Source organism: Dromaius novaehollandiae, chromosome 21 (assembly GCF_036370855.1).
Source record: "Dromaius novaehollandiae isolate bDroNov1 chromosome 21, bDroNov1.hap1, whole genome shotgun sequence".
Taxonomy (NCBI): Eukaryota; Metazoa; Chordata; class Aves; order Casuariiformes; family Dromaiidae; genus Dromaius; species Dromaius novaehollandiae.
Window position 1 is genome coordinate 2,036,174 of NC_088118.1, and position 10,673 is coordinate 2,046,846.

Below are 10,673 nucleotides of genomic sequence, written 5' to 3' on the forward strand. Positions count from 1 at the left end.
CCTTATGTGGTGTTTCAAACGTGTCAGAGGTCTCAGCTTAAGACAGTGGGGTCAAATTTGGCCAGCTCCGGTTGACCATGTCAGGCTACTCAATAATGGCGCATAGGGCAGTTTAAGTCATGTTGTCCAGATTAATTATTTGACATTAAATTTGGCTGCAGGGCGACAAGCCTGATTGGTCCAAACAGGTAGATAATGCTGGTCAGGCTGGATCTTGGTTGGGCATATGAGATGCTCATTAATATGTAAACCCCAAGCCCATGGTAATCCAGAAAACTTGTCCTAACTTTAGGCTAAGACAGAGTAAAGACAAGAAACTTGCCTAATGCCTCACAGCAAACTAGTGGCAGAGGCAGGTCAGAGTTCCTTCTTCCCAACCCTCTCTAATATGACAACTTCCTGATGCATTGCTTTTGGAAAAAAAACATGCTGACCACCCTGGGGTGTCGCCATCGGCGCCCAGCGCAGCGCTTGGCAGCGCTGGCGGCATTTGCTTGGGAACAGGCATTTGCATCGCCCGAGAGCTTCACCGTGCTGCAGGGCCAGAGCCGCAGCGGGACCCGCGCCGCAGCCGCACTGCCACCTTGGCCCAGTGCAGAGCTCAGGGGAGCCAGGCCAAGGCCACCCCAGCCACCCCGCCGGGGGTCGGCCCCGGGACCTCTCCCACCACCCCATGGCCCCACCCCATGACTCCTCCCACTGCCCCTGTGACCCCACACCAACTCCTCCCACTGCCTCCCGTGGCCCCGCCCATGACCCCTCCCACCACCCCCATGGCCTCGCCCCACGACCCCCCCAATGCCCCCAGTACCCTGTCCCACAACCCCTCCCACTGCCCCCGTGGACCTGCCGCATGACCCCTCCCACTGCCCTGCGACCCCTCCCCGACCCGACCCACCGCCTCCCGTTGCCCTGCCCTGCGACCCCCCCACTGCCCACATGGCTCCACCCCCACCCCGCCCATGGCCCCTCTGACCCCGCCCCATGACCCCTCCCTCTGCCCACATGGGCCCGCCCCTGACCCCTCCCACTGCCCCATAACCCCTCCCACCACCCCATGGCCCCGCCCCATAGCCCCTACCACGACCCTCATGGCCCCACCCCTGACTCCTCCCACCTCCCCATGGCCCTGCCCCATAACCCCTCCCACCACCCCCATGGCCATGCCCCTGACTCCTCCCACCACCCCCATGGCCCTGCCTCATAACTCCACCCACCACCCCCATGGCCCTGCCCCATGACCCCTCCTACTTCCCATGTGGCCCTGCCCCATGACCCCTCCCACTGCCTCCTGTGGCCCCACCCCTGACCCCTCCCACTGCCTCCCGTGGCCCCACCCCTGACCCCCCCTCATTGCCCCCATGGCCCCACCCTGATTCCTCCCACTACCCCATGGCCTCACCCCCGACTCCTCCCACTGCTGCCCATGGCCCCGCCCCGACCCCACCCACCCACCATCAACTGCCCCACAGGGGACTGCTGCAGGTGATGCAAAGAGAGCACACGGGGTCTTTGATTTCTGTCAGCTCAGTCACAAACGCAACAGTAAAAAGACAACTAGGGCAACAGTGGCACAGGGGCAGGGCCGAGGGGGCCGGGGTGGGGGCCTGGGGCGGGGCTGTTTTCAACACCCCACTCACACCAACTCCGCACCCCCATCCAATTGCACCGCACAGGCGACCTCCCCTCTGCCCCCTACTCTGCACTGAACAGGCCGCTACAGCTGGCGCACCCTCATCCCCTCATGCTAAACACTGCGTGCTGCTGCCGCAGGCCACGGACAAGCCAAAATAAATCCTCCTACAGCACTGCAATACCACCGCACACCTACCACAACACCTCCACAACACCCCTGCAGTACCACCGCAGGCCTACCACAACACCCCTGCAGTACCACCACACTCCTACCACAACACCTCCACAACACCCTTGCACTACCACCGCACTCCTACCACAACCCTGCACTACCACCGCACTCCTACCACAACATCTCCACAACAACCCTGCACTACCACTTCAAGTCTACCACAACACCCCTGCAGTACCACCACACTCCTACCACAACACCTCCACAACACCCTTGCACTACCACCGCACTCTTACCACAACCCTGCACTACCACCGCACTCCTACCACAACACCTCCACAACAACCCTAAACTACCACCGCACTCCTACCACAACAACCCTGCACTACCACTGCACTCCTACCACAAGCACCCTGAACTACCACAACACCTCCACAACAACCCTGCACTACCACCGCACTCCTACCTGGAAGCTGCTGCCACACAGTCGTTGACGTCCGCCCCTTGCCACCACTAAGGACAAGCACACACTAGCCTCACAACAGCAAAACCTCCAACAGCTGGGCCAAAGTTCAGACCGCCTGTGCAGTGCAATGGGCCTGGTGTGAGTTACAGCAGAGCTGGGTGTGAAATGGGCCCGGGGGTAGGGGGACCTACAAGCTGACAAAGCATTTTATTCAGTAACTGGGAAAAAGGGAGATCCAGAAGCTGCTCCAGGACAAGAGGAGACTGCGACGCCCCATGCTCAGGTCCTCCCGCTGCCTCCGCCGGGCACAGGCTGAAAGAGAAAGACGCTCTTAGAACACAGAAAACCACCTCAAAACCCCTGCGACCCCTCAGGACTCCGCCCCAAGCCCACAGGCAGCCGCACAGTCCGCTTCTGACCGAGACAAAAGCCTCAGCTGCCAGGATATCCCATTCCCCACAGCCGGTGCAGCAACCGAACTGTACAGAAAGGATTTTTTAAGAGGAAAGGGGGAAGCGAAGCCTTTGTAACACAAAATGGGCATAACTAACCAAACCCCAGAGAGCTGTATTCACCAAGTACCCCCACCAAAGCAACAGAAATGTTCTGATAAGAGCAGCGATGCTCTTACATGAACACAGCCCTGCTGCCAGGGCGGTCTTTCTGCCTAGAGTACCTTTCTCTTCCATCTTCCTCATCCTCTCTTCGTGCTCACTCTTGACTCGCGCTCCTCACGGCTCCTCTCCTTTCTTCTCCATGAGCTGCAGGAAAGCAAAGCAGACGCGCTTAGCGCTGGCCAGGGCCACCTCTGCCTGCCCGAAGGACAGAGGCGCGGCGGGCAGCACCCCACAGCTCGACCCAACAGGCCCCTCCCTTGCCCGGACACCCAACCCTAAGCCTACGCCTAACCCCCCTACCCCCTCACCCCCCCAGCTAAAACGTCGCAGATGAGCTCCTCTCGCCAAAGCGACACTCACTCGGCCACTCGCCCCACTGCCCTTAGGCGGCAGCTCCTCCCAAAGGCCCGGCAGGCCCCTCCCTTCGCAAAGATGCTGCGCCCGAGCCCCCAACGCCTCCCGGGCCAAAGCCCTTGCTCAACTCACCAGCAGCCGCTGCCCACTGCACGGCCTCCAGCTGACGAGGTGTCCAGCGGTCTTGATTGAAGCTGCAGCGGGGGTCAGAGGCGGGCACTCTGGGCAAATGGAGCTGGGCACGGAGAGCAGTGGCCCAGGAGGCTTCAGCCCTGCTTACAGGGGGCCGGGGCCACTGCCCCACCTGCCTAAGGCCGGGGCCCCAGGGCACAGGCCAGTCCCCGAGCTACAGGGCAGCCCGGGGCCCCGCGGCAGAGGGAGGCTCCTTCTCTCCCATGCAGGGGCACTCTGACCTGGGCCCCGCTAACGGGGCGGTCGCCCCAAACCGGCTGCCAGCTGAGCACGCAGGCTCCAGGCCCGCACCCCGATTACAGGGAGGGCCACGACACCCAGGCAGACAGAGAGCTCAGCCTTCCCCCAGGGCCACAGGAATGACTCGCAGCAGCCAGGCAGCGAGCACGCCGGCCAAAGGCCGGGGGCCGGCACCCTCGCCCTGACTACAGGGAGGGCCCGCCTGGCCCCACAGCCCCGGACCCCGCGCCTCTCAAAGGCGGGGGCCCCGCACAACCCACCTCCTTACAGGCGGGCGCTCCCAGCACCTCCTGCACAGCACAGGGAACACGCGCGGCCCTGCTTACAGGCCGCTGCCCCCAGCGCTGGCACTAGCCCCGAGCCCCATGGGGCAGGAGGCTCTGGCCTAGGCCCGGCTTACGGGCTGGCCAGCCTGGCTGCAGCACAACAGCACGTCTGCAGGAGCCCAGGGGGCACCTCGAGCCCGGCTGTGGGCAGGTGGCCCCCAGAAGAAGCGGCCCGGAGGCCGCACAGCGCCCTGCGGCAGGGCACTTCCTCCGCCTGCCCCCTTAGCGGGCCGGGGAGGGGTCATTCCTGGTGGCTGGCTAAAGCAGCAGGCCGCGGGAGGGCAGGCCCCTCCGCCCTGCTTACAGGGAGGCCAAGCTGCTCCGGGCGCACAGGGCTCCACGGCTTGTGACGCACGCCCTGACTACAGGGCCGCCACGCTGGCCACGTGGCCAGCAGGACAGGCGGCCACGCGGGCACAGACCTGGGCCCCGACTACGGGCAGGTCCCCTCGCCCACACCATTACCAAGTGGCTCCGCTCTGCCCGGGGGAGGAAGGGGCAAGCCGGAACTCTCCCCCTCCTCAAATCTGGGCCCGAGACGGGACCCCTCTGCTACTGCCCAGAGCCCTTCTTTCAGGCCTGGGAAGCCGGAGCTAAACGCGCTGCAGCGTTTTTTACAGAGGCCTAAAGGACAAGCTCACTCATTAGCTCACTCACTCCCAACAGGACAGAGGACAAGAGGAAAGAGACAAGCACAGGAGACAGGAGACATGTAACACGGCTTTCCAGGAGAGAAAGGGAGCCCAGGGCAGCCAGCCAACGTCGGGGGCCCGGTCCGTACCCAGGAGCGGGAGGAGAGGCTCAGGCCTGCCCCCAGGCTGCATGGAGGCCGGAGCACTCAACATGCCAAGGGGCTTCACGGGGCGCCAAAGGGCCAATGCTGGCACACACCCCGAGCGCGGGGGTGGCGCCGGCCAGGGGCCGGCAGGCGGAAAGCCGCAGGGGGCAAAGAGCCCGGCCCTGCTTACAGGGCGGGCCTGGGTTCCGGTGAGCTCCCTGTCCCCTCCGGGGCGGAGAAAGGGACTCGCAGCCTCCTTACAGGCTCGTCCCTCTCTCCAGGCAGCCAAGGAGCAACATGGCAAAAGGCCAACAAAAGCAAAGACCCGAGCCCTGCTTACAGGGAGGTCGCCCAGTGCAAAGGGAGCAAGGGCACCAAAGGTGCCAGCCGTGCTCTCATGTGACCACAGCCCTGCTGCCAGGGCAGTCCCTTTGCCCAGAGTGCCTTTCTCTTCCCTCCTCTTCCATCTTCCTCATCCTCTCTTCGTGCTCACTCTTGACTCGCCGCTCCTCACGACTCCTCTCCTTTCTTCTCCATGAGCTGCTGGAAAGCAAAGCAGACATGCTTAGGACCAAGAAGGCTGAGCTCCAAACTCCTACACCCAGGGAAGTACTGAGTCTTCAGAAGCACCACTCCTGCCGCTCGCAACAGGGGCGAATGTGCTGCTTGCCACTGCCTCCTCTGCACTCTTCTCTAGCCTCCCTCCCTCCCTATCTTCCCCAAAGCACCTCAGATTTTGCACTCAAAAGTGCTCACCCTCTCCCCTTGGATGTACCTCAACTTTCCCCTCCTAAATGCCTGCCATCTCGCCTCAACTTTTCCCTCAAAAACTCTGGCTCTGTCCCTTCCCAGCTACCTCACCCTTTCCCCACAAAAGTGCTCACTCCGCCCCCTCTGAGGTACTGCAGCTTTCACCACCAAAATGCCAGCCCCATTCCCTCTGAAGTACCTCGACCTTTCTCTCCAAAATGGCCGCCCTGTCCCCTCTGAGGTACCTCAGCTTTTCCCGCCAAAATCGTCACCTTGGTTTCTCTGAGGTACCTCCATTTTTCCCTCCAAAATGCCCATCCTGTCCCCTCTAATACACCTCAGCTTCTTCCTCCACAATGTTCACTCTCCTCTGTTATGAAGCCTCAGCCTTTCCCTCCATAATCCTCAGCTTCTCCCCTCTGAGTTACCTCACATTTTCCCTCCAAAGCGCCTGCCCTCTCCCCTCTGAGCTACACCAGCTTTCCACAAGAAAATCCTCACCTCGCTGTCTCAGTTGTACCTCAGCTTTCCTTCCAAATAGCTCCTCCTGTCCCCCCTAAGTTTCCTCACTGTCTCCCTGTAAAATACTTGTCATGTTCCCTCGATTTTACCTCAGCTTTTCCCTCAAAAATACTGGCTCTCTCCCTTCTCAGCTACTTTTGCCTTTCCCTTCAAAATGCTCACCCTCTCCCCTCATAGTTACCTCAGCTTTTCCCACCAAAATCCTCCCCCTCTCCCCTCATAGTTACCTCAGGTTTTCCCGCCAAAATGCTCCTCCTGTCCCCTCTGAGATACCCCAGCTTTTCCCTACAAAATTCTCACCTCACCATCTCAATGTTACCCCACCTTTCTTTCCAAAATCTCATCCTGTCCCCCCGGGTTTCCTCACTATCTGCCTCCAAAATACTTGCTGTATCCCCTCTACATTATATCACAATCTTCCTACAAAATACTTGCCCTGTTCCCTCGATTTTACCTCAGCTTTTGCCTCAAAAATACTGGGTCTGTCCCCTCTCAGGTTCCTCACCTCTTCCCGTCAAAATGCTCACCCTCTCCCCTCTAAGTTACCTCAGATTTTCCCTCCAAAATGCTCGCCCTCTCCCCTCTCAGTTACCTCAGCTCTTCCCTCCAAAATCCCCGCCCTCTCCCCTCTAAGTTACCTCAGATTTTACGTCAGAAATGCTCACCTTCTCCCCTCTGAGCTACCCCAGCTTTTCCCTACAAAACGCTCACCTCTCCACCTCAATCTAACCTCAGCTTTCCTGTCAAAAAGCTCATCCTGTTCCCTCTACCTTATTTCAATGTCTCCCCCCAAAATACTAGGCATCTTCCTTCGATTTTACCTCAGTCTTTCCCTCCAAAATCCTCGCCCTCTCCCCTCTAAGGTTACCTCAGAATTCTCTCTCCAAACTCCTCCTCCTGTCCCCTCTCAGGTTCCTCAGCCTTTCCCGCCAAAACCCTCACCCTCTCTCCTCTAAGTTACCTCAGATTTTACCTCAAAAACACTCGCCCTCTCTCCTCTGAGCTACCTCAGCTTTTCCTACAAAACCCTCACTGCCCCAATCTCAATGTCACCTCAGCTTCACTTCCAAAATGCTCATCGTGTCCCCTCTATGTTCTATCACTATCTCCCTACAAAATACTCGCCCTGTTCCCTCGATTTTACCTCAGCTTTTCCCTCAAAAACACTGGCTCTGTCCCCTCTCAGGTTCCTCAGCTCTTCCCGCCAAAATCCTCACCTCATCAACCCAATGTAACCTCATCTTCCTTCCGAAATGCTCCTATCTCCCCAAGTTACCTATCCCCCTCCAAAACACTTGCCATGTTCCCTCTATTTTACCTCAGCTTTTCCTGCTGAAATCCTCACCCTCTGCCCTCTAAGTTACCTCAGATTTTCCCTCCAAAATGCTCCTCCAGTCCCCTCTCATGTTCCTCAGCTTTTCCCGCCAAAATCCTCACCCTCTCCCCTCTAAGTTACCTCAGATTTTACCTCAGGAATGCTCACCTTCTCTCCTCTGAGCTACCCCAGCTTTTCCCTACAAAATCCTCACCTCACCATCTCAATGTTACCTCAGCTTTCCTTCCAAAAAGCTCATCCTGTTCCCCCGAGTTACCTCTCTTCCTCCCTGCAAAATACGTGCACTGTTCCCTCGATTTTACCTCAGCTTTTCCCTCAAAAATTCTCCTTCTGTCCCCTCTCAGGTACCTCAGCTTTTCCCGCCAAAATCCTCACCCTCTCCCCTCCAAGTCACCTCAGATTTTCCCTCCAAAAAGCTCACCCTCTCTCCTCTCAGGTACCCCACCTTTTCCCCACAAAATCCTTGCCATCTCAATGGTACCTCACGTTTCCTTCCAAAAAGCTCATCGTGTCTCCCCTGAGTTACCTCACTACCTCCCTCCAAAATACTCACCATGTTGCCTCGATTTTACCTCAGCTTTTCCCTCAAAAATACTGGCTTTCTCCCTTCTCACCTACTTCTGCCTTTCTCTCCAAAATGCTCTTCCTGACCCTTGGATGGTACCCCAGCTTTTTCCTACAAAATGCTCACTTCTCCATCTCAATGGAACCTCATCTTTCCTTCCAAAAAGCTCGGAGTGTCTCCTCTACGTTATCTCACTATCTCTCTCCAAAATCCTCGTCATCTTCCTTCGATGTTACCTCAGCTTTTCCCTCAAAAATTCTGGCTCTGTCCCTCTTCAGGTACCTCAGGCTTTCCCTCTCCAAATGCTCACCCTCTCCCCTCTAAGGTACCTCAGCTTTTCTCCACAAAATGCTCTTCCTCTCCCCTTCAAGTTGCCTCAGATTTTCCCACCAGAATGCTCACTCGCTCCTCTCTGACCTACTCCTCCTTTTCCCCACAAAATCCTTGCCTTGCCATCTCAATGTTACATCAGCTTTCCTTCCAAAATGTTCATCGTGTCCCCTCTACGTTATCTCACTATCTCCCTACAGAATACTCACCATGTTCCCTCAATGTTACCTCAGCTTTTCCCTCAAAAATTCTAGCTCTTTCCCTCTTCAGATACCTCAGCCTTTCCCTCCATAATGCTCCTCCTGTCCACTCTGAGGGGCTTTTGCTTTACCCTTCACGACGCCTACCCTTTCCCATCTCATTTGTCTCATTTTTTCCTTCCAAAATGTTCACACTGTCCCCACTAAGATGTCTCAGGTTTCTTGGTTGCCCGCCCCTAGGAGTCTCCTCAGTGTCCCCCTGCCATGCCCCACAATGCCCGCGCAAGCCCCCGACCCTCACTTCAGCCCGTGCTGCTGAGTGCTGGCCGGCGCGGCGCGGCGCGGCGCGGCGCGGCGCGCCTCCCGCCGCCGCCCCTCCCTGACTGGAACTACGCCACAGCCGGCTCGTGCCCGCCTTAAATAGGGGCCGTCCGCGCGCCGGCCGAGGCGGGAGAAGTCGCGCGCCCGCACCGCGAAGCAGCTGCGCTGCGCGCGACGACCGTTGGCGGTGGCCACGCGCCGACCGTTGGCTGCGCCCAGAGCCCCGCGGCACGCGCCCCCTCCCCCACTCAGAGAGCCCCGCGGCACGCGCAGCCCCGGAGCACCCACAGCGCCTCAGGGACCTCCTTCACTGCCGGGGTCCTCTGGGGAGTCCCCAGCCGCGAGCAGTCTCAGAGGCTCTTTTATTTCAATGCGTGGAAACGCTTTGGCAAAACTTTTTTGGTCTTATTTTTTTCTGCCAGATACTGTTCAGAACAAAAGCTTTTGAATCACTCTTGGGGAAATTTTTCTACTTCAGCTAGATCTAGGAGAGCAAGTTGAAAACACAATGTAATTGTTTTTTTATTTTTGAATCACATTTGGTGTTACAATAAAAAGAAAACACGAAAAGAAATTTCGGGAAACATCAAGCCTGGCCCTCAGATCAGGTCAGATGAAGTAGTTTGGATGTAGCCCATCATTTCAACAGTTTATTTGTAGCTCGTACTTTCTAATATAAGTACAGCATGCTTGATAGGACCCTTCCAATGGGATTATGACTCTGTGTCACTTGTGAAAACAACATCCACAGCTATGTCAAGAGCTTGAATTTCCCAGAGATAGATTAAATACTGTTCAGTTAAGGGTGAGCCTGTAACAAGTAGTGGGTATTATCTCTGGCAGGAACAGTTTTCATGCAATGGTGCAAGGCACAGAGCTAATAACTCACCAGGAGCTATTTCTAGCCCTATTAATACCATGTGCCTCTTCTGCTGAGGAAAACAAAGACTCCCTCTGCACTAGCACTCAGATAAAAGTAAGACTCTGGTATTGTTTTTGCCAAAATACATGGAAAAAAAGCAGAACACTCACGTTCACAAGCCTCATTGGGACTGATATGCCTTCCTGAACTTGAAGTCTTCTACTCAGAATCAGATACAAGTCTACCTTGAGAGAAAGCGTCTTCTGCGTTGAATGCTCATGAGCTATGCGGTTTATTTCTGATAAAGGAGACACAAATTCCAGCCAAATTACATTGCAATAGTTAGCTGTGAAGGATGACTGGGCAGGTGATGCAAGAGAGCAGGAAGCTCTGCCTGCTTCCCTCAGCTTTGCACAGGGATCCCTCTTGACTTTTCTGCAAATATTCTACCTGCTAGCTGGTGCTGGTGAAGCGATTAAGGAAGGAGCACAGTCTGGACTGGGATTAGGGAGCGCAAGAGGAAATGGGACTGGCATTTCAGCCCTTGACGGAGGTTCGTATTGCTAAATCTAGAGTGTAATATTGGCTGGGGAAGGTATATTTTACCAGTATTGGTGGTGCAGGAGATATCGTATCTTGATCCACTTTCACTGCTGATCTGATTACTGTTTTCTGTTAGGGATGCAAATAGAGAGAACACATGTTGAAGAAGTATTACAGAATGCTTGTGATATTTACACAAAGAACCACACTCCAACCCTTATAACCCTAAAATAAAGGAGGAGATATATCTTAGGATCTATGTGTCTACTCCAGATTAACACTTCGGACTTGCCTACTTGCAGAGAACTGCTATTGAACAACCTCCAGCCAAAGAGTTATTCACCAAGCCTGTTCAGTGAGTAATCATAAACCAGAGAGGCACTGAAGAAAAAGAGATTTTGCTTGTTGATGAAACTCTTAAAAAAGATTATGATTGTTTCATCTTTCATGGGTTTGAAGTTTCA

General features: G+C 56.2%; 1 long non-coding RNA gene across 1 annotated transcript; it reads right to left on the reverse strand.

Annotated features, from left to right (window-relative positions):
- Positions 1 to 1,489: 1,489 nt before the first annotated feature.
- Positions 1,490 to 10,333, reverse strand: LOC135330480 (uncharacterized). Its single transcript, XR_010392476.1, has 5 exons — positions 10,273 to 10,333; positions 9,837 to 9,964; positions 3,377 to 5,323; positions 2,950 to 3,034; positions 1,490 to 2,585 (listed from the first exon to the last, which is right to left on the reverse strand). It is a non-coding gene; the product is annotated as an uncharacterized LOC135330480 (long non-coding RNA).
- Positions 10,334 to 10,673: the final 340 nt, after the last annotated feature.